Consider the following 24819-nt stretch of genomic DNA (forward strand, 5'->3'; position numbering starts at 1 on the left):
GATTTATGGCAAAGTCACTGCCGATAGTGTCATACTCACCAATGGGGGAGGCAGCACTAAAAGTGCCTAGGGCGGCAGAAACTCTAAATACGGCCCTGATTACACATATATGACATGGATATACAGTGTATATACATACAGCAGCGATAAATACAACCGGGATGTCACTTAAGGGGTTAGCAAGAGATGACGGACTTTGCAACCCCTTACATGTACAAAAATATTACTACTATCATACAGCCCCCCGTTATGTATTGGTGCTCCTGGCTCCTCACCTCTCAGGCCCTCGCCTGGCTGTACACGTTGCACACCTGCAGCAGATGTCTCCCATATATAAAGGTTGAGGGTTGCAGTATTATTTATATGTGATGGCGCGGGCGCTTGGTTCTGCTGCTCGGGGGTGTGTGAGGGGGCGTGTGCTCGGGGGGGTGTGAGGAGGCGAGTGCTCGGGGGGGTGTGAGGAGGCGAGTGCTCGGGGGGGTGTGAGGAGGCGAGTGCTCGGGGGGGTGTGAGGAGGCGAGTGCTCGGGGGGGTGTGAGGAGGCGAGTGCTCGGGGGGGTGTGAGGAGGCAAGTGCTCGGGGGCGTGTGAGGAGGCGAGTGCTCGGGGGGGTGTGAGGAGGCGAGTGCTCGGGGGGGTGAGGAGGCGAGTGCTCGGGGGGGGTGAGGAGGCGAGTGCTCGGGGGGGTGTGAGGAGGCGAGTGCTCGGGGGCGTGTGAGGAGGCGAGTGCTCGAGGGCGTGTGAGGAGGCGAGTGCTCGGGGGCGTGTGAGGAGGCGAGTGCTCGGGGGGGTGTGAGGAGGCGAGTGCTCGGGGGGGGGTGAGGAGGCGAGTGCTCGGGGGGGGGTGAGGAGGCGAGTGCTCGGGTGGGGTGAGGAGGCGAGTGCTCGGGGGGGTGTGAGGAGGCGAGTGCTCGGGGGCGTGTGAGGAGGCGAGTGCTCGGGGGCGTGTGAGGAGGCAAGTGCTCGGGGGCGTGTGAGGAGGCGAGTGCTCGGGGGCGTGTGAGGAGGCGAGTGCTCGGGGTCGTGTGAGGAGGCGAGTGCTCGGGGTCGTGTGAGGAGGCGAGTGCTCGGGGGCGTGTGAGGAGGCGAGTGCTCGGGGGCGTGTGAGGAGGCGAGTGCTCGGGGGCGTGTGAGGAGGCGAGTGCTCGGAGGGGTGTGAGGAGGCGAGTGCTCGGGGGGGTGTGAGGAGGCGAGTGCTCGGGGGGGTGTGAGGAGGCGAGTGCTCGGGGGCGTGTGAGGAGGCGAGTGCTCGGGGGCGTGTGCGGAGGCGAGTGCTCGGGGGGTGTGAGGAGGCGAGTGCTCGGGGGTGTGTGAGGAGGCGAGTGCTCGGGGGCGTGTGAGGAGGAGAGTGCTCGGGGGCGTGTGAGGAGGCGAGTGCTCGGAGGGGTGTGAGGAGGCGAGTGCTCGGGGGCGTGTGAGGAGGCGAGTGCTCGGGGGCGTGTGAGGAGGCGAGTGCTCGGGGGCGTGTGAGGAGGCGAGTGCTCGGGGGCGTGTGAGGAGGCGAGTGCTTGGAGGCGTGTGAAGAGGCGAGTGCTCGGGGGTGTGTGAGGAGGCGAGTGCTCGGGGGCGTGTGAGGAGGCGAGTGCTCGAGGGCGTGTGAAGAGGCGAGTGCTCGGGGGTGTGTGAGGAGGCGAGTGCTCGGGGGCGTGTGAGGAGGCGAGTGCTCGGGGGCGTGTGAGGAGGCGAGTGCTCGGGGGCGTGTGAGGAGGCGAGTGCTCGGGGGTGTGTGAGGAGGCAAGTGCTCGGGGGCGTGTGAAGAGGCGAGTGCTCGGGGGCGTGTGAAGAGGCGAGTGCTCGGGGGCGTGTGAGGAGGCGAGTGCTCGGGGGCGTGTGAGGAGGCGAGTGCTTGGGGGTGTGTGCGGAGGCGAGTGTTCGGGGGCGCGGCGCCTCCTCTGGTCGCTCTCTTGGCTGTTGATATTGTGAGTATTTCCAGGCATGTGCAGTGCTCACATTTGTGTTTCTTGCAATCCTCCAGATGGCGCTTTGCCCCTCGGGGGTCTCATTGAAGCTCCAATTAACAGTAGAATCCGTTGTTTTAATGTGGTGTTTGCGGAACAGATGACAGAGATGGAGCGAGAGTCATCCATCATTGTAGAGAACATCACCCTCAGCCGGGAGCTGCCCAGATTGTGCTTTGCATGCAGAATCCATCGGATCGGGGCCTGCGAGCTGTCCTGTGGCGGTGGGATAAGTGCCTGGATCCGGTGTTGGCGGTGCTGGATGCAGCCCGGAGCCGAGCCGCAGCTCTGGAGGATCATTACACTGGATTTGGAGCGTTGCACGTGGCGTCCCCCATGATCCGCTCCTGCTGTTGTTGGAGCTGCGCTGGAGGGCGAACAGGTGTTGTGTCAGTCAGAGAACAGGTAGGGCCCAATTACAGCATTAACCCCTCTGATGCCACGGGAGGGTCCACATAGGGGCTCGGAACGCGCACTCTGGACATCAGACCGCCACCTTCGGGTCATTCTCACATTTCTCATCAATCTCTGATATTTTCGCCGATCATCGGCAGATTTAGATATCCAATATTTTGTAAGATCCCAAACCAGTTAACCCCTTGTATCCTGGCCCTTCGGGTGGATCCGCAGGTGGACACATCAATGTGCTTCCCTCTGCCGCAATCTTACAACATGTCCTTTTGGCTCCTTTCTATTTTGCGGTTATTTCCAGCGTCGCATTATTCTTCACCCAGCACAGTAACTGTTAATATACAGACTAAAGGCCCCTTCACACTCAGCGATGCTGCAGCGATACCGACAACGATCCGGATCGCTGCAGCGTCGCTGTTTGGTCGCGTTTCTTGCATCCTTGTGTCTGTTTTTATCACTGTCTGCTCTTGAGTCCTATTCTTATCTGTTAACACTTCGTTTCCCAGCTGCACTTGCTTCTCCCCAGTGCTGCACCCTCCCGCTCTTCTGTGCTCACTTTTCTCAGTTCTCATTAGTGTGGAGTTCACCCTTTGGCTCGGTGCAGTGTCTGCTCCTGTGCAGAACCCACCTGGCCGATTTTATCTTCTGCCATCTACATCAGTGCAGATGTCTGTGGGGTTTTACATAATTGCTACCTGGTTTCCAGCAGAACTCTTCTCTGCCGCACAACAGAATCTTGTGAACATTAGGGAGAGCTGAGCTGAGTTTGTTGCCTGGTGCTGACAGATCAGTTTTGTGAAATTGCAAATGCCCCTCTCTAGATACATACAGCAGAAGAAATCCTCTGTCATTTGCATTAATAGAGCGACATTTGGTGTCTCACATCACCGAGCAGGCAACAAACACAGTTAACCTAATCTCTACCCCCATACACAGAGCCCCATCCTGCAGGATGTGATCTCAGCCCCAAGCCCCTTCATGCAGTACACAGCCCTCTCCTGCAGCACATCTCTCCTCTCAGCCTACACAAAGAGCTAATGCAACTTACTATCATCCGGTGTCAGGAATCAGAAATTCTCACAAATACCTAAGAAAACAAAGGGTAGATACAGGCCCAAAGTTCCTGGTAACAATATCCGCAATGAAAAATGTACACAAGATTCACATGGAAAATGAATAAAGCACTCTAGTCAATGCATTTGGCAAAACAATCCTTAATCATGACTGTCCTCTCACTCCCCTGTATACAGAGCCCCATCCTGCAATGTATGCTCTCAGAGCCGCATTCCAGGGCAGGGGAAGCCAGCACTGACTTCAAAGCAGGTGGAAACATGCATTAGACTGCAATCGCCCATATCCTGCTATTGCTCATGGGACCGCTTCTGTCGGTGTTCTCCCCTGCTCCATTCTGCAGTACATCATTCCTTTCAGCCTCCTCCTAATGTGTATCTCTCCTCTCAGCCTCTCTATGTAATGACCAGAGGTCCGAATAAGATCCAGTGAGTCACAAACCAAGACCAAGGCAGAAATCTCCAACGGTATTTACTCAAAGGCAAAATAATCAAGGTAATATGGAGAATATTAAGGCAGATGCACCCCAAAGATACACTAGCTCAGCAGCAGCTGAAATCACTGTGCCACTCAAAGGTCTCCTGAGAACTGTGTACTACAACAGACTAGTAAGAAATTTACCTAACAGGCAACTAAAAACAGGAACAAGTGTAAATTGAATGTAGTGTTATTAAGGGAGGCCCTGGAATGGCACATTGAGTATAACTTACACAACTCTAATATAAGATACACCTCTAAAGTAACAATTTAACACTCTGAGCAGAGATACCCGGGTATCTATAACTATGGTACCGTATCCTGAGATGGATTTCTTCTCAGGCAGGAATCCGCAGAGGCTGTAGCCAGTTCATATCTTCAGCGCCAATAAGTTACAGCAAGCTCCTCTTGTCTTGTCGGCCGATGCCGCGCCCAAACGCCGGGGACTTAGTTAGTGGTCTCACGATGTAGTCTCTGCTTCTGTAGCTCCTAGGAATGGTTCCACGACAATCCGTCCGTCTCTGTATCAGCAGTCTGTCCAGACTTGTTTCTCCACTCAATGCACAGGGAATCCACAGACTTCCAAATACGTACTGGGTTCTTAGCAAAGTCTCCGTCTTTTCTTAGATAAAGGGTTAGCTCCTCTCCAGGAAACGTTAGCAACACAAGTCTCTCACAGAGTTAAACAAAAGGTTAGCTCTTCTCCAGGGGAACGTTAGCAACAAAAAGTCTCTCAGAAGCTTCTTTTCCTCCAAAAACACTTGCAGTAAATCCACACAGTCTCTTTTTAAGATCTCACAGCAGCTTCTCCTTTTCTTCCCGCCTTTTCTCTCTCAGCTCTCACTTCCTACTTTCACTTTACACACGAGACACTGGACCCCACCCCGCAGCACACATTGTCTCTGGGAGGTCTGTCCTCTGCTGCAACAGGCAAAAACCACAGGGTCCTAGTGCCCTCTCAGTGGGACTACAGTTCACCCTCTTACATGCCACCCCACTAGAGGTTGGCGTCCTCGACATACCTTCCCACTCAAATTCATCTTGAGCATATCGCTGAGGCGGTATTCCTGCCGTAGATCGTGTAGTTCTCCTGAGTCCTACATCAACAGGTGCGACCTTAGAGGGAGCTAGAGTCTCTTCCGTGGTCGTGTTAGTGGGCGTAAGTGGAGTTGTCTCCTCCTGCGGCTCGATGTCCTGTGATACAGCGTCAGGACCAAGCAGTTGACCTGATGCACTCTCCTCAACAACATCCTCCATATCCCCAACATTCTCATCACCCGAGGCCAGATCGGTCACAGGGGGCAAATAAGCAGGCGCAGGAGTAAACACACCATCAAACTCAAGATCATTCAGAGCTTCCGCCCCTTGGAACATGGCCTCTGGCTCTAGGGGTGTAGGCGCCGAATCTTCAAACCAGCACCGCTGTAACATGTTACGATGCAAATTACGGGTTGGCCCCCCTGTCCCCACCGGTTCGACCTCGTACACTGGAATCTCAGGGTTCACCTGTTTTTTTATCAGATACGGTATCGCCTCCCATCGGTCACTCAGCTTTCCTGACCGTCGTTTTGTCCTCACCAACACTCTGTCCCCCGGAGAGAACAGCTCTGTTTGTACAGGTCGCGTGTCCTTATGGACCACCTGTCGAAGGCGGTCGCCCACCACCTGATGCACCACCCTCAACCGCCGCCGATGCTCTCGTACCCACTCGGATGCAGTCCGAAGGGGGGCGGAGGAGGGATCTGGCATGTTCAAATCCTCAATGTCTCGGCCAGGTCTACCAAACATCAACATGTGTGGTGAGTAACCAGTAGTACTGTGCACCCTGTTATTGTAAGCCCACATCAATTCGGGGAGATACTCAGGCCAGCATGTCTGTTGCTGACTCTCTAAGGACCTCAACATTTGCAACAGGGTCCGATTAAAACGCTCACACGCCCCGTTACCCTGAGGGTGGTAAGGCGTTGTTCTCGACTGCTCGATACCATAGAGCTGGTGCAACTCTTTCATCAGCGTCCCCTGAAAGCAGGCCCCTTGATCTGAATGTATTCTCTGCGGACACCCGAACACTTGGAAGAAATGTCGGCACACTGCCTCAGCCGCCGACTTGGCCGTCTGATCTCTTGTCGGCACCGCTACAGCATACTTGGTAAAGTGATCTGTCATCACCAGGCAATAGGAGTACCCTGACGTAGAGTACCCTATCAACACGTAGTCAATCATGAGTAGTTCCAGTGGAGCTGAAGTCTTAATAGACTGTGTGGGAGCCCGCTGCTCAGGGCTTTTGTTGAGCCCACAAATTCGGCACTGCCGACACGCGTCGGCCACCATCCCTCCCAACTCAGGGCAGTAGAGGACTCGCTGCAACCACTGAAGTGTCTTTTCACTTCCAAAATGGGCCCCCTTCTCATGCGCCTCACGAGCGACCACCGGCCCCATCCCCACAGGAATTATCAGTTGGTACCGATGCTGCAGCTCCGATGGCAGGTACACCTTACGGTACAAAAGACCTTGCTCCACACACAATTTATCCCATTGTCGAAGGAGTTTCATTCCTTCCATGGACAACTGAGCCTTGTCCTCTGCACTGGGCCAGGCCTTGTTTTGTACCCAACGGCGCACAAGTGCAATGTCCGGACACTCATCCTGGACTCTTGTCCAATCTGAGGGTGTTTTACCCAGGACACAGGGCATCCCAGTGGCCACCCCACTTGAGTGTACCACACTTTGGAAGATAGGTATCTGCCCCAAAGTTGGAGTTTCAGTATCCTCAAGTTGTTCGTCAACATCTTCCCCGGATGACCCAAGGGGCACCCTTGACAATGCATCTGCATTGCCGTTCTCTCGACCAGAGCGAAATTTAATGCGGTAATTGAACTTGGCCAGTCTGGCGACCCACCGCTGCTCCAACGCCCCCAGTTTTGCATTCTCTAAGTGAGCTAGCGGGTTGTTATCTGTCATGACTAGCACCTCAGCTTCTGTTAGATACTCGGCGAAGCGTTCTGTCATTGCCCACACCAGGGCCAGCAATTCCAGCCGGAATGAGCTGTAGTTAGCCGGATTTCGCTCGGAGTCTCTTAAAGATCTGCTGCCATAAGAAATCACTTGTTCTCGGCCGTCCTGCACCTGTGCTAGTACTGCCCCCAACCCATGAAGACTACCATCGGTATACAACAAAAAAGGGGTGTCAAACCGGGCGTAGGCCAGCAATGGGGCACTCGTTAGGGCGGTTTTCACTCCATCAAATGCCTTTTTCTGTAGGGGCCCCCATGGAATGGGGCGATTTCGAGGACCCAGCGCTGTCCCTCTCAAAAGTTCATTCAAGGGACTCACCACTTGTGAGAATTTAGGCACAAACCGCCGATAGTATCTTGCTAGGCCCAGGAAGGCCCGCACTTCTCGCAGGTCACAAGGAGGTGGCCACTCTTGTACCGCCTTAATCTTACTGGCTAAAGGTAGTACCCCGTCCGGGGTCACCAGATGCCCCAAATATTCAATCTGGTTTCGTAACAGTTTACATTTTTTTGGCTTTATTTTCAGGCCGTAGCTCTTGAGCCGCCGGAGAACTTGACGCAGCTTCTCCAGATGATCTTCAAATGAGGTTCCGAACACCACAATGTCGTCTAGATATATCAGGACTGATTCAAAATTTAGATCGCCCAAGCAATGTTCCATCAGGCGTTGGAAGGTTCCTGGGGCGGTAGCGAGGCCAAAGGGCATCCGGTTGAACTCAAAGAGCCCCATTGGCAAGACAAACGCCGTCTTGGCCCGATCTTTTTCAGCCATTGGGACCTGCCAGTACCCGCTTGCCAAATACAACGTTGAGAAATACTTGGCCCGACCCAGGGCCGACAGGGATTCTTCAATACGGGGTAAAGGATATGCGTCCCGTACGGTGTGGGCATTCAATTTCCGATAGTCCACACAAAATCGGAGTGTCCCATCCTTCTTGCGGACCAAGACTACAGGGGCCGCCCAGGGACTCCGGCTCTCTCGGATCACTTGGTTGTCCAGCATACTGGCCACCATGCTCTTCACCTCTTGATAGAGCGCCGGAGGAATTTGACGATATCTTTCTCTAATGGGTGGAGTATCCCCCGTTGGAATCTCATGCTCAATCGTCTGGGTACACCCGAAGTCCTCTCCATGTCGGGAAAATGTCTCTTGATGTTCCCACAAAACTCTCTCCAACTGCTCCAACTGCACGGGGGTCAGCTTCTCCCGATCCACTCCCATCTGCTCCATGATCACATGAACATTCCATTCCTCCGTAGGAGGTTCAGTCCGGCCTACCTCGACCGCGAATGTCCAGGATGACTGTTGGTCTGGTCGCAATTCGAACCCTGCATTTTCCGGCACCTTCTCTGCCGGCACGAACAGTTCAGCCAGTATGGTCCCAGCGGGAATTGCAACAGCTTCATCTAAAACATTGATGCATCGGACCGGCACTCGTCCATTCTTCACAATCGCCAAAGACCGGGCCACATGTACCTTGGCAAATGAGGAACCCTCTCGGGCGGGCTCAAGTAGCACTTCAAGCCCATTCAATCTCTGTGCAGCTCCCACAGGCAGCATTAAAAGTTCCTCTTGTCTGGGTCCCAGCAGGATCGGGGCCCTCGAAGTCACTCGGACCCGGCCCACCCGGCCACCTGGGACCGCACTTTTCAGCAAGTCGCAACTCAGCACTAGACGGTGTAGAATTCTCTGTGTGGGTCGGTGTCTTGTCGCACGGGCCCAGTATCGGGGTCCTTCACTGGCATACATCTGGTGATTCAAATCTCGCAGCACGTTCATTCCGAGCGTCACTTCCATCCCTCTTCTAGGGGGGTGATCCACCAGTACTACCCCTTTCTGCCCCAGCTCTTGACCAAACATTTTTAGTTGCATCCACACGATCCCTTTGACTGACAATTGACCATTATTTGCGGCGGTCAGTCGTATCACTCGGCCATCCTCTGGAATCACTAGTCGACTGAAGTATCTCTCATATACTTCTAGAGGCATTATAGTACATTCGGATCCCGTGTCAACCAAGCACCTCATCTTCCGCCCTTCAAACTCTGCTTCTATCACTGGACTACATGCAAACAAATCTTGTTCATTCCGTCGAGGGCTTTGTGTGGGTGGGGCCGCTGCTGCTTGCCCTCTCATGGCAGTGGCCGGAAGTTTAAAGCCGGCGACGGGGTTTCTGGGGCTGTAAGCGCCCGGCAGTAACGCGAGATGTGTCCCTGGCGGCCACACTTCCAGCAGGTGATTGTTCCTCGTGGGCGAGGGCTTGACTCATTCTGATAGGACGACCTGGCCATTTGCGGGGTCACCGTTCCAGGGGGTGGGGCAGGAGGTTCCCGTGAGGGGGTAGAGGCGGGATCAACTGTCAGTTGAGACAATTTCAGCTTCAACTCCTTCACCTCAGCACGCAAAGCTTGTACCACGCTTACAAGCCCCTCTCCCCCCGACCCTGATGACCCACCTTCCTCCAGCTGGGCACTGTTCACTGACCCCTCGGGAACATAGGCTGATTTCTCTTCCCTTTCCACTGCAGCTCAGTAAGTCTGCCAGAAAGATAACACCCGGGCCATTTCCAACAGCTTGTCCCGGAGAAACCGGTGATGAATTGGTCCCGGAGCAAGCGGTCTACCTCCCGGAACGCCCCCATGGCCCCCGGGTCTAGTCGCTGCATCTCATTCAACATCTCTTGTAAAATATTAGAGTACTGCATCAGGGACTCACACTCTCTCTGGGGACGATTAAAGAATAGGGACCGAAGCTGGGCCACGCGCGCTCGGCCCCCCAAACTCCCCTCTAACAGTTTCAAAATCTTTTCTAATGTATCCCTCTCTGATTCTGGGCGCACATCACCATACGCCTAATATCACCCTCCAGTGCATTTAATGCCAGCTCAGCGCGTAACGCGGGGGTCAAATTACACATGCGCAGAATACTCCGGATTCTCTCAGCCCAATCTTGCAACGCCATATTGCGCCAATCGTATTTCGGCATGTGCTGAAGTAAAGCTCCTACAGGCACATACCCTCCCGGAGTCGCAGCGGCTGCCAGGGGAACCCCAACCCCCGAGGAGGATGCGGATACAGCGGGGTCATTTCCACCCTCGCCCTCGTCCATGACAAACACTGGATCCTGCCGACTACGCCAAAAATGTAATGACCAGAGGTCCGAATAAGATCCAGTGAGTCACAAACCAAGACCAAGGCAGAAATCTCCAACGGTATTTACTCAAAGGCAAATTAATCAAGGTAATATGGAGAATATTAAGACAGATGCACCCCAAAGATACACTAGCTCAGCAGCAGCTGAAATCACTGTGCCACTCCAAGGTCTCCTGAGAACTGTGTACTACAACAGACTAGTAAGAAATTTACCTAACAGGCAACTAAAAACAGGAACAAGTGTAAATTGAATGTAGTGTTATTAAGGGGAGGCCCTGGAACGGCACATTGAGTATAACTTACACAACTCTAATATAAGATACACCTCTAAAGTAACAATTTAACACTCTGAGCAGAGATACCCGGGTATCTATAACTATGGTACCGTATCCTGAGATGGATTTCCTCTCAGGCAGGAATCCGCAGAGGCTGTAGCCAGTTCATATCTTCAGCGCCAATAAGTTACAGCAAGCTCCTCTTGTCTTGTCGGCCGATGCCGAGCCCAAACGCCGGGGACTTAGTTAGTGGTCTCACGATGTAGTCTCTGCTTCTGTAGCTCCTAGGAATGGTTCCACGACAATCCGTCCGTCTCTGTATCAGCCGTCTGTCCAGACTTGTTCCTCCACTCAATGCACAGGGAATCCACAGACTTCCAAATTCGTACTGGTTTCTTAGCAAAGTCTCAGTCTTTTCTTAGATAAAGGGTTAGCTCCTCTCCAGGAAACGTTAGCAACACAAGTCTCTCACAGAGTTAAACAAAAGGTTAGCTCTTCTCCAGGGGAACGTTAGCAACAAAAAGTCTCTCAAAAGCTTCTTTTCCTCCAAAAACACTTGCAGTAAATCCACACAGTCTCTTTTTAAGATCTCACAGCAGCTTCTCCTTTTCTTCCCGCCTTTTTTCTCTCAGCTCTCACTTCCTAGTTTCACTTCACACAGAAGACACTGGACCCCCCCCCCCCAGCACACATTGTCTCTGGGAGGTCTGTCCTCTGCTGCAACAGGCAAAAACCACAGGGTCCTAGTGCCCTCTCAGTGGGACTACAGTTCACCCTCTTACATCTATACGAAGCTCCATCCTGCAGTACATTTATTTGCCTAGCCCTTGTATACAGCCCCATCCTGCAGCATATCCTCTCAGCCCCGCTATACAAAGTTCCATCCTGCAGTATATCACTTCTTTCAGCCCCTTTATGCAGTATATTTCACCTCTCACACCCTGTATCAGCCCCCTAGTGCAGTAAATTTCTTCTTAGCCCTTGTATGCAGCCCCATCTAGCAGTATATCCTCTCAGCCCCTCTATAGAGAGCCCCATCCTGCAGTATATCTCTTCATTCAGCCCCTTTATACAGTATATTTCTCTTCTAACATCTTGTATCTGCCCCCTCCTGCAGTAAATTTCTTCTTAGCCTTTGTATGTAGGCCCATGATTCAGTATATCCTCTCAGCCACTCTATACAGTAACATGTCCTGCAATATATCCTCTCAGCCACTCTTTACAGAGCCCTGTCCTGAAGTATATCCTCTCAGTCCCTCTATACAGAGCTGCATCCTGCAGTATATCTCTTCGTTCAGCCCCTCTCTGCAGTATATTTCTCCTCTCACACCCTGTATCAACCCCCTTCCTGCAGTAAATTTCTTCTTAGCCCTTATATGCAGCCCCATCCTGCAGTATATCCTCTCGGCCCCTCTATAAAGAGCCCCATCCTGCAGTATATCCTCTCGGCCCCTCTATAAAGAGCCCCATCCTGCAGTATATCCTCTCAGGTCCTCTATACAGAGCCCCATCCAGCATTATATCCTCTCAGCCCCTCTATACAGAGCCCCATCCTGCAGTATATCCTCTCAGGTCCTCTATACAGAGCCCCATCCTGCAGTATATCCTCTCAGCCCCTCTATACAGAGCCCCATCCTGCAGTATATCCTCTCAGCCCCTCTATAGAGAGCCCCATCCAGCATTATATCTTCTCAGCCCCTCTATACAGAGCCCCATCCTGCAGTATATCCTCTCAGCCCCTCCATAGAGAGCCCCATCCTGCAGTATATCCTCTCAGGTCCTCTATAGAGAGCCCCATCCAGTATTATATCCTCTCAAGTCCTCCGTAGAGAGCCCCATCCTGCAGTATATCCTCTCAGCCCCTCTATACAGAGCCCCATCCAGCATTATATCCTCTCAGCCTCTCTATACAGAGCCCCATCCTGCAGTATATCTTCTCAGCCCCTCTATACAGAGCCCCATCCTGCAGTATATCCTCTCAGTCCCTCTATAGAGAGCCCCATCCAGCATTATATCTTCTCAGCCCCTCTATACAGAGCCCCATCCTGCAGTATATCCTCTCAGCCCCTCCATAGAGAGCCCCATCCTGCAGTATATCCTCTCAGGTCCCCTATAGAGAGCCCCATCCAGCATTATATCTTCTCAAGTCCTCCGTAGAGAGCCCCATCCTGCAGTATATCCTCTCAGCCTCTCTATACAGAGCCCCATCCTGCAGTATATCTTCTCAGGTCCCCTATAGAGAGCCCCATCCAGCATTATATCCTCTCAAGTCCTCCGTAGAGAGCCCCATCCTGCAGTATATCCTCTCAGCCCTTCTATACGGAGCCCCATCCAGCATTATATCCTCTCACCCTCTCTATACAGAGCCCCATCCTGCAGTATATCCTCTCAGTCCCTCCATAGAGAGCCCCATCCTGCAGTATATCCTCTCAGGTCCTCTATAGAGAGCCCCATCCAGCATTATATCCTCTCAAGTTCTCCATAGAGAGCCCCATCCTGCAGTATATCCTCTCAGCCCCTCTATACAGAGCCCCATCCTGCAGTATATCCTCTCAGCCCCTCTATACAGAGCCCCATCCTGCAGTATCTCCTCTCAGCCTCTTTATACAGAGCCCCATCCAGCAGTATATCTTCTCAGCCCCTCTATACAGAGCCCCATCCTGCAGTATATCTTCTCAGCCCCTCTATACAGAGCCCCATCCTGCAGTATATCCTCTCAGTCCCTCTATAGAGAGCCCCATCCAGCATTATATCCTCTCAGCCCCTCCATACAGAGCCCCATCCTGCAGTATATCCTCTCAGCCCCTCCATACAGAGCCCCATCCTGCAGTATATCCTCTCAGCCCCTCCATACAGAGCCCCATCCAGCATTATATCCTCTCAGCCCCTCCATACAGAGCCCCATCCTGCAGTATATCCTCTCAGCCCCTCCATACAGAGCCCCATCCTGCAGTATATCTTCTCAGCCCCTCTATACAGAGCCCCATCCTGCAGTATATCCTCTCAGCCCCTCTATACAGAGCCCCATCCTGCAGTATATCTTCTCAGCCCCTCTATACAGAGCCCCATCCAGCATTATATCCTCTCAGCCCCTCCATACAGAGCCCCATCCTGCAGTATATCTCTCCTCTCAGCCCAATGTATGCAGTCCCATCTTGCAGCACATTGCTCCCCTTAGTTTCAGCACACACCACAGCCATTTCCACAAGTAACTAGAGGATGAGTTGAACCTGGAGGAGATGTACATTATTATAAGACCACATTATGATTTTGGAAAAAAACCTTTAAATGAATGTATTTTGTGCTAAATATATCTTTTTTTTCAATTGTAATGTGGCCACGTTTGGCTTTAACAGGCTCTTTGCTTCCGTTCACCGTGTCTGACTGCAGAATGATGTAACTGAGGGTCCGTCAGCGAGCTTTTTCTGATGGAGAGTTTGTATCTCTTGTTTGAATCTCTTCCATTGTGATTTAAAACCAGGGAACACATTAAAGTTCAGATAAACTTTCAGAGGTCAGCCTACACAAAAGCAGATAAAAGCCTTACAAAACTCTCCTTAAAAAGAGCTCACTGACAGATCCTCAGTTACATCATTAGCAATGTGCAGGGAGACAAAGAGCTTGTGAAATCCAAAAAGTGACACCTTTGTAATGAACGACAAAAGCAAAAAATGATTCTTAGCCCAAAATACGTGTATTTAATAAAACAAAATGCCCCCTGAAGGCTTTCGTGTCCTTGCTGACGCCGGCGGACTTCATTTTCTCAGCCAGCCCCCTTCTGTTACATAGTTTTGTAATGTCTCATCGTATTTCATGGTTCCACGTTTAATATAAGAATCTGGTGATAATAAAACAATGACGGGACGTCGGCTGCGCGGCGGTGATGGCGCCAGATCGTTATTGCTCCCTGCCGTCCGTAGCTTGATATTTCACCGATTTGTCCTCGGTCCTGAGGCCCCAGTCACGTTTTGCAGTGTTTATGAACACCCCTCGCTCCGTGCCCCCCACGCCGCCCCCAGAAGCCGATCCTGTATTTGTGCCGCCTGCCAATAACCGCGCGCTCGGGGTAATGGCCTCTGTCAGGCGGCAGCGCACTTTGCTCTGTCCCCGGGTGGCGCGGCGTTGGCCGCTAAGTACAAGTGACAGTTTAATGGGGTCCCGGTAATAAGGCGCTTCATTAGTCGCTGATTCTTCAGATCCTCCGGTGGAGGGCGGGGGAGGGGAGGTTGATTGAGACACAGGGATCGCCTTCTTCTCCGTCTCCCAGGAGGATCAATAACCTGGCGATCAATAGCGCCGGTGATATCACTGCTGTCCGGAAACCCAGACACTAGAAAGGCTCGAAAGACGGCGGAAAAAAAGGAAAGAAAAATCAGTGTGGTGGCTCAAAAAATAAAAATTCACCAGTGAGAAGGTGGTTTTACGCTTCCCAGTGTTCGTCGGCCTGATCCAGCAGTGCGGGGGTCCCGCTAAGCCCCCTGTTGCTTCTGATTCCCAGATTCTAGGGAGGAGGATCCGTATGGATGCACCATATGGCGGCACACGGATCGGATCCAGCTCCATAGCACAAAGCTGTAGGGACTGCGGAGCGCAGACGGCGGCGCATTGCTCTGCCGGATCAGAACATCTGCATGAAGCTTCCCCCCACGTGCCAAGAAAATCCTGATAAGTTCGTAAGAATCTGAGCACGAAATATGGAGATGAGAGTGAACCAGGCAGAGGCCGAGCCCAGCAGAGGCCGAGCAAAGCAGAGGCCGAGCCAGGCAGAGGCCGAGCCTAGCAGAGGCCGAGCAAAGCAGAGGTCAAACCCGGCAGAGACCGAGCCCAGCAAAGGTCAAACCCGGCAGAGACCGAGCCCAGCAGAGATCAAGCCCAGCAGAGGCCGAGCCCAGCAGAGGCCGAGCAAAGCAGAGGCCAAGCCAGGCAGAGGCCGAGCCCAGCAGAGGCCGAGGAAAGCAGAGGCCAAGCCAGGCAGAGGCCGAGCCCAGCAGAGGCCGAGGAAAGCAGAGGCCGAGCCCAGCAGAGGCCGAGGAAAGCAGAGGCCGAGCCCAGCAGAGGCCGAGCAAAGCAGAGGCCGAGCCAGGCAGAGGCCGAGCCCAGCAGAGGCCGAGCAAAGCAGAAGCCAAGCCAGGCAGAGGCCGAGCCCAGCAGAGGCCGAGCAAAGCAGAGGCCAAGCCAGGCAGAGGCCGAGCCCAGCAGAGGCCGAGGAAAGCAGAGGCCAAGCCAGGCAGAGGCCGAGCCCAGCAGAGGCCGAGGAAAGCAGAGGCCGAGCCCAGCAGAGATCAAGCCCAGCAGAGGCCGAGCAAAGCAGAGGCCGAACCCAGCAGAGGCCGAGCCCAGCAGAGGCCGAGCAAAGCAGAGGCCGAGCCCAGCAGAGGCCGAGCAAAGCAGAGGCCGAGCCCAGCACAGGCCGAGCAAAGCAGAGGCCGAGCCAGGCAGAGACCGAGCCCAGTAGAGACTGAGCACAGCAGAGGCCGAGCCAGGCAAAGGCCGAGCCCAGCAGAGATCAAGCCCAGCAGAGGCCGAGCAAAGCAGAGGCCGAGCCCAGCAGAGGCCGAGGAAAGCAGAGGCCGAGCCAGGCAGAGACCGAGCCCAGTAGAGACTGAGCACAGCAGAGGCCGAGCCAGGCAAAGGCCGAGGAAAGCAGAGGCTGAGCCAGGCAGAGACCGAGCCCAGCAGAGGCCGAGCAAAGCAGAGGCCGAGCAAAGCAGAGGCCGAGCCAGGCAGAGACTGAGCCCAGCAGAGGTCAAACCTGGCAGACACCGAGCCCAGCAGAGGCCGAGCAAAGCAGAGGCCGAGCCCAGCAGAGGCCGAGCCCAGCAGAGGCCGAGCAAAGCAGAGGCCGAGCCAGGCAGAGACTGAGCCCAGCAGAGGCCGAGCCCAGCAGAGGCCGAGCCCAGCAGAGGCCGAGCAAAGCAGAGGCCGAGCCAGGCAGAGACTGAGCCCAGCAGAGGCCGAGGAAAGCAGAGGCCGAGCCCAGCAGAGGCCGAGGAAAGCAGAGGCCGAGCCCAGCAGAGGCCGAGCAAAGCAGAGGCCGAGCCTAGCAGAGGTCAAACCCGGCAGAGACCGAGCCCAGCAAAGGTCAAACCCGGCAGAGACCGAGCCCAGCAGAGATCAAGCCCAGCAGAGGCCGAGCAAAGCAGAGGCCGAACCCAGCAGAGGCCGAGCCCAGCAGAGGCCGAGCAAAGCAGAGGCCGAGCCCAGCAGAGGCCGAGCAAAGCAGAGGCCGAGCCAGGCAGAGACCGAGCCCAGTAGAGACTGAGCACAGCAGAGGCCGAGCCAGGCAAAGGCCGAGCCCAGCAGAGGTCGAGCAAAGCAGAGGCCAAGCCTGGCAGAGACCGAGCCCAGCAGAGGCCGAGCAAAGCAGAGGCCGAGCCAGGCAGAGACCGAGCCCAGCAGAGGCCGAGGAAAGCAGAGGCTGAGCCAGGCAGAGACCGAGCCCAGCAGAGGCCGAGCAAAGCAGAGGCCGAGCCAGGCAGAGACTGAGCCCAGCAGAGGTCAAACCTGGCAGACACCGAGCCCAGCAGAGGCCGAGCAAAGCAGAGGCCGAGCCAGGCAGAGACCGAGCCCAGCAGAGGCCGAGCAAAGCAGAGGCCGAGCCCAGCAGAGGCCGAGCCCATCAGAGGCCGAGCAAAGCAGAGGCCGAGCCAGGCAGAGACTGAGCCCAGCAGAGGCCGAGCCCAGCAGAGGCCGAGCCCAGCAGAGGCCGAGCAAAGCAGAGGCCGAGCCAGGCAGAGACTGAGCCCAGCAGAGGCCGAGCCCAGCAGAGGCCGAGTAAAGCAGAGGCCGAGCAAAGCAGAGGCCGAGCCAGGCAGAGACTGAGCCCAGCAGAGGCCGAGCCCAGCAGAGGCCGAGCAAAGCAGAGGCCAAGCAGAGGCCGAGCCAGGCAGAGACCGAGCCCTGCAGACACCGAGCCCAGCAGAGGCCGAGCAAAGCAGAGGCCGAGCCAGGCAGAGACCGAGCCCAGCAGAGGCCGAGCCCAGCAGAGGCCGAGCAAAGCAGAGGCCAAGCAGAGGCCGAGCCAGGCAGAGACCGAGCCCTGCAGACACCGAGCCCATCAGAGGCCGAGCCAGGCAGAGACTGAGCCCAGCAGAGGCCGAGCCCAGCAGAGGCCGAGCCCAGCAGAGGCCGAGCAAAGCAGAGGCCGAGCCAGGCAGAGACTGAGCCCAGCAGAGGCCGAGCCCAGCAGAGGCCGAGCAAAGCAGAGGCCGAGCAAAGCAGAGGCCGAGCCAGGCAGAGACTGAGCCCAGCAGAGGCCGAGCCCAGCAGAGGCCGAGCAAAGCAGAGGCCAAGCAGAGGCCGAGCCAGGCAGAGACCGAGCCCTGCAGACACCGAGCCCAGCAGAGGCCGAGCAAAGCAGAGGCCGAGCCAGGCAGAGACCGAGCCCAGCAGAGGCCGAGCAAAGCAGAGGCCGAGTCAGGCAGAAAATGAGCCCAGCAAAGAAGACAGAGACCGAGCCCGGCAGAGACTGGAGGGGTCGTCACCGCAGCACAACGGATAGTTCAGGGCGACAGATACTTTGTCTTGGATTTATCAAAGCATTTACGTCATAATTCTGCTGTAATTTGCTTGGAAAATGTTTTCAACTTTGTCGTTCTCTCACCAGATTCACTGAACTCTGCCAAAATTGGCAGAATTGTGGTATGATGCCACAGATTGTCTGATGACGAGTGGTGTCGTTTTTTACGCAGAAATCTCACTCCAATCTCTGATTTTTTTCTCTGGAGCAAGATCACAACGCTCGTCAGACGCGCCTGATATTAATAGGTGCGGACCCCTGAATCGGGCACCTCTGACCCCAGCATCTGCTCATCAAGATCAGCAAGAAAAACAATGATGAATCTGCACCTTCATGTCTGAAGTAGTAAATGAAAGTGTAGAAAATGCAGATTCCCCCCCAGGGATGTAATAATATAACGGTACTAATACTTATACCAGCACTAAATACTAATACCGCACCACTACTACCATAGTATTAAAAAGGAAAAGGGAATATCCAGCACGTCCATCCAGTGTAAGTAAAATATCCAAAATTTATTGAAGCATTTTAAAAAACAATATTAAAAAAGAGAAAGAGAGACTATCTCTGCCTGACGCGTTTCTGGCGCACCACGGCGCCCTTAGTCATAGGAGCTATGTCTAGGAACTATGACTAAGGGCGCCGTGGTGCGCCAGAAACGCGTCAGGCAGAGAGAGTCTCTCTTTCTCTTTTTTAATATTGTTTTTTAAAATGCTTCAATAAATTTTGGATATTTTACTTACACTGGATGGACGTGCTGAATATTCCCTTTTCCTTTTTTCTACTTCAGCTGAAATCACCAGCAGGTACGGCACCCACCAGCTATATTCATTTGCAACGGTTTACAGATGCACGTCTCGGCGTGTCAAGCTCCTAACCTTCCCTCTCCCCCCCTCCTCTTTTCTTGAATGTACCATAGTATTACCGCACCACTACTACCATAGTATTACCGCACCACTACTACCATAGTATTACTGCACCACTACTACCATAGTATTACCGCACCACTACTACCATAGTATTACCGCACCACTACTACCATAGTATTACCGCACCACTACTACCATAGTATTACCGCACCACTACTACCATAGTATTACTGCACCACTACTACCATAGTATTACCGCACCACTACTACCATAGTATTACCGCACCACTACTACCATAGTATTACCGCACCACTACTACCATAGTATTACCGCACCACTACTACCATAGTATTACCGCATCACTACTACCATAGTATTAGCAGAATGGATCAATTTTGGACACATTTTTGTGCTGTGTCTCAGACCTTATGTTCCTTGCTCTGCAGTCAGCCGCCTGCGTAGCCTAAGGGTATGTGCACACGATGCAGATTTAGTGCAGAATTGGTGCAGAACTGCTGCAGATTTTTCTGCTGCAGAAACGCTGCAGAACTGCACTGTGATTTACAGTACAATGTAAATCAATGTGAACAAAAAAAAGCTGTGCACATGGTGCAGAAAAATCTGCACAGAAACGCTGCAGATTTCAAAGAAGTGCACGTCACTTCTTTTGTGCAGTTCTGCAGCGTTTCTGCAGCAGATGTTTCTGACCATGTGCACAGCTTTTTTTTGTTCACATTGATTTACATTGTACTGCACAGAAACTTCACAGAAACTGCATAGAAACTGCACAGAAACTGCATAGAAACTACACAGAAACTGCATAGAAACTTCACAGAAACTGCATAGAAACTGCACAGAAACTGCACAGAAACTGCATAGAAACTGCGCAGAAACTGCACAGAAACTGCATAGAAACTGCGCAGAAACTGCACAGAAACTGCATAGAAACTGCATAGAAACTGCACAGAAACTGCATAGAAACTGCACAGAAACTGCACAGAAACTGCATAGAAACTGCACAGAAACTGCGCAGAAACTGCATAGAAACTGCACAGAAACTGCACAGAAACTGCATAGAAACTGCACAGAAACTGCGCAGAAACTGCATAGAAACTGCATAGAAACTGCACAGAAACTGCATAGAAACTGCACAGAAACTGCACAGAAACTGCACAGAAACTGCGCAGAAACTGCATAGAAACTGCACAGAAACTGCATAGAAACTGCACAGAAACTGCACAGAAACTGCGCAGAAACTGCATAGAAACTGCACAGAAACTGCATAGTTTTGCATAGTTTCTGCGCAGTTTCTATGCAATTTCTGTGCAGTTTCTGTGCAGTTTCTGTGCAGTTTCTATGCAGTTTCTGTGCAGTTTCTGTGCAGTTTCTGTGCAGTTTCTGTGCAGTTTCTGTGCAGTTTCTATGCAGTTTCTGCGCAGTTTCTGCGCAGTTTCTGCGCAGTTTCTGCGCAGTTTCTGCGCAATTTCTGTGCAGTTTCTGTGCAGTTTCTGTGCAGTTTCTATGCAGTTTCTGTGCAGTTTCTGTGCAGTTTCTATGCAGTTTCTATGCAGTTTCTGCGCAGTTTCTGCGCAGTTTCTGTGCAGTTTCTGTGCAGTTTCTGCGCAGTTTCTGCGCAGTTTCTATGCAGTTTCTGTGCAGTTTCTGCGCAGTTTCTATGCAGTTTCTGCGCAGTTTCTGCGCAGTATCTATGCAGTTTCTATGCAGTTTCTGTGCAGTTTCTATGCAGTTTCTATGCAGTTTCTGTGCAGTTTCTGTGCAGTTTCTGCGCAGTTTCTATGCAGTTTCCGTGCAGTTTCCGTGCAGTTTCCACCCAGTTTCTGCGCAGTTTCTGCGCAGTTTCTGCACAGTTTCCGTGCAGTTTCCATGCAGTTTCTGCGCAGTTTCTGCGCAGTTTCTATGCAGTTTCTGTGCAGTTTCTATGCAGTTTCTGCGCAGTTTCTATGCAGTTTCTGTGCAGTTTCTGCGCAGTTTCTGCGCAGTTTCTGCGCAGTTTCTGTGCAGTTTCTATGCAGTTTCTGCGCAGTTTCTATGCAGTTTCTGTGCAGTTTCTATGCAGTTTCTGTGCAGTTTCTGTTCTGTGCAGTTTCTATGCAGTTTCTGTGCAGTTTCTGCGCAGTTTCTGCGCAGTTTCTATGCAGTTTCTATGCAGTTTCTGTGCAGTTTCTCTGCAGTTTCACAGAAACTGTGCACAGAAACTGCACAGAAACTGCATAGAAACTGCGCAGAAACTGCACAGAAACTGCACAGAAACTGCACAGAAACTGCACAGAAACTGCATAGAAACTGCACAGAAACTGCATAGAAACTGCGCAGAAACTGCATAGAAACTGCACAGAAACTGCACGGAAACTGCACAGAAACTGCACGGAAACTGCGCAGAAACTGCATAGAAACTGCGCAGAAACTGCATAGAAACTGCGCAGAAACTGCATAGAAACTGCACAGAAACTGCACGGAAACTGCATAGAAACTGCACAGAAACTGCGCAGAAACTGCATAGAAACTGCGCAGAAACTGCACAGAAACTGCGCAGAAACTGCGCAGAAACTGCATAGAAACTGCGCAGAAACTGCACAGAAGCTGCACAGAAACTGCACAGAAACTGCGCAGAAACTGCGCAGAAACTGCGCAGAAACTGCACAGAAATTGCACAGAAACTGCATCAAATCTGCAGATGCAGATTTAGTGCAGAAAATTCTGCACCACATTTCCTACGTGTGCACATAGCCTAATCTGCTCTTCTGGCCGCAGCGTCTCCATCGGGGACATCATTGGTCGCTGATTACACAGGAGCTGCAGCGTCTCCAGACTTGTCTCCATCAGGGACATCATTGGTCGCTGATTACACAGGAGCTGCCGGCAGCGAATCCTGGTGATTTCTACAATCAGCGGCAGAACCTTCCTCAGACGACCATTAATGACCTCAGTGACGGCAGCCGAGATCATTGATGTCCACATCCTGGGATTCCCGTAATTCCACCATTTCCTCCAGTTGTTGCTGAATATATATATACACTGCACCGCGCACACAGCGTCTCCGACCATCGAAGCCAATAGTAAGTGGGTGAATTACTATGGATATTGGGAGACTGGAGAGAACCTGGGGAGATTTCTGTATAATGGATGCTGTCATCACCGACCACAGGATATACGGCACATTATGTAATATCATAGATATTATACCCCCGCATACGATGTGATTATGTGGCCGCGCTGTCACCGCTCATCACATCATTTCTAGATTATTTATTACATTCATACATGAACTAAAAAATCACTGAATATTTTACTTTAGAAAGTTTGTAGCGATAAAGAATAAACAGCTGCAATAGATACATTACGCTTTTGACATTACATTATTTTTTTATATAAAACGATTAAACAAAATAAAAAAAATAAGAAAATAAAATGTTGTGGCGGCAGAAATAGAACATATAATGTCCGTAAATACTGAGCAGACCGGATATTATATTATTGGATTATTTGTAGCAAAATGTAACAATGATTTACTATTAATAAACAGAATAACAGCCTCAACCCCATGAAATAAAAGTATGTGAACCCCCAGCAAGGGAAATGCAGTATATCGACAGGACGTCACCTGCACTACAGACAGCATTATTTATGGCAAATGGGGAATTTCTTGTCTGTTTTCTTATTGAGCAAGAAATTCTAGAAGCAGCAAAAAGACTAAGCAGCAAAACTTTAATAAAGGCCACGTTCATACACTCACACTCAGAGACTCATATACACACTAAAAACTCATACCAAGGTCTATACTCATATACTCATACTCACCTGTATACTCACTCATATACTCACCTCTATATTCACTCATATACTCATCTCTATATTCACTCATATACTCACCTCTATACTCACTCATATACTCATACTCACCTCTATACTCACTCGTATACTCACCTCCATACTCACTCATATACTCACTCATCTATTCATACTCACCTCTACATTCACTCATATACTCACTCACATACTTACTCATACTCACCTCTATACTCACTCATATACTCACTCATACTCACCTCTATACTCACCTCTATACTCACTCATATACTCACCTCTATATTCACTCATATACTCATACTCACCTCTATATTCACTCATATACTCACCTCTATACTCACTCATATACTCATACTCACATCTATACTCACTCATATACTCATACTCACCTCTATACTCACACATATACTCACTCACCTCTATACTCACTCATATACTCATACTCACTCATATACTCACCTCTATATTCACTCATACTCACCTCTATATTCACTCATATACTCATACTCACCTCTATACTCACTCATATACTCATACTCACCTCTATACTCACTCACCTCTATACTCACTCATATACTCATACTCACTCATATACTCACCTCTATATTCACTCATACTCACCTCTATATTCACTCATATACTCATACCTCTATACTCACTCATATACTCATACTCACCTCTATACTCACTCATATACTCACACTCACTCATATACTCACCTCTACTCACTCATATACTCATACTCACCTCTATACTCACACATATACTCATACTCACCTCTATACACACTCATATACTCACCTCTATATTCACTCATATACTCATACTCACCTCTATACTCACTCATACTCACATCTATATTCACTCATATACTCATACTCACCTCTATATTCACTCATATACTCACCTCTATACTCACTCATATACTCATACTCACATCTATACTCACTCATATACTCATACTCACCTCTATACTCACTCATATACTCATACTCACCTCTATACTCACTCATATACTCACCTCTATATCCACCTCTATACTCACTCATACTCACCTCTATACTCACTCATATACTCATACTCACTCATATACTCACCTCTATATTCACTCATACTCACCTCTATATTCACTCATATACTCATACTCACCTCTATACTCACTCATATACTCATACTCACCTCTATACTCACTCATATACTCATACTCACTCATATACTCACCTCTATACTCACTCATATACTCATACTCACCTCTATACTCACACATATACTCATACTCACCTCTATACACACTCATATACTCACCTCTATACTCACTCATATACTCACCTCTATATTCACTCATATACTCATACTCACCTCTGTATTCACTCATATACTCATACTCACCTCTATACTCACTTATATACTCATACTCGCCTCTATACTCACTCATACTCATACTCACCTCTATACACACTCATATACTCACCTCTATACTCACTCATATACTCATACTCACCTCTATATCCACTCATATACTCATACTCACCTCTATACTCACTCATATACTCACCTCTATATTCACTCATATACTCATACTCACATCTATACTCACTCATATACTCATACTCACCTCTATACTCACTCATAAACTCATACTCACCTCTATATTCACTCATATACTCATACTCACCTCTATATTCACTCATATACTCACCTCTATACTCACTCATATACTCATACTCACCTCTATACTCACTCATATACTCATACTCACCTCTATACTCACTCATATACTCACCTCTATACTCACTCATACTCACCTCTATACTCACTCATATACTCATACTCACTCATATACTCACCTCTATATTCACTCATACTCACCGCTATATTCACTCATATACTCATACTCACCTCTATACTCACTCATATACTCATACTCACCTCTATACTCACTCATATACTCATACTCACTCATATACTCACCTCTATACTCACTCATATACTCAAACTCACCTCTATACTCACACATATACTCATACTCACCTCTATACACACTCATATACTCACCTCTATACTCACTCATATACTCACCTCTATATTCACTCATATACTCATACTCACCTCTATACTCACTCATATACTCATACTCACCTCTATACACACTCATATACTCACCTCTATACTCACTCATATACTCACCTCTATATTCACTCATATACTCATACTCACCTTTATATTCACTCATATACTCATACT

General features: G+C 50.9%; 1 protein-coding gene across 3 annotated transcripts in view; it reads right to left on the minus strand.

The window, feature by feature from the left end:
- The window catches only part of MDGA1 (MAM domain containing glycosylphosphatidylinositol anchor 1), a 404144-nt gene that overhangs the window by 114476 nt on the left and 264849 nt on the right, over positions 1-24819 (minus strand). The gene's annotated exons all lie outside the window — the stretch shown is intronic.

The sequence above is a fragment of the Ranitomeya imitator genome, chromosome 5 (assembly GCF_032444005.1).
Source record: "Ranitomeya imitator isolate aRanImi1 chromosome 5, aRanImi1.pri, whole genome shotgun sequence".
Classification (NCBI taxonomy): Eukaryota; Metazoa; Chordata; class Amphibia; order Anura; family Dendrobatidae; genus Ranitomeya; species Ranitomeya imitator.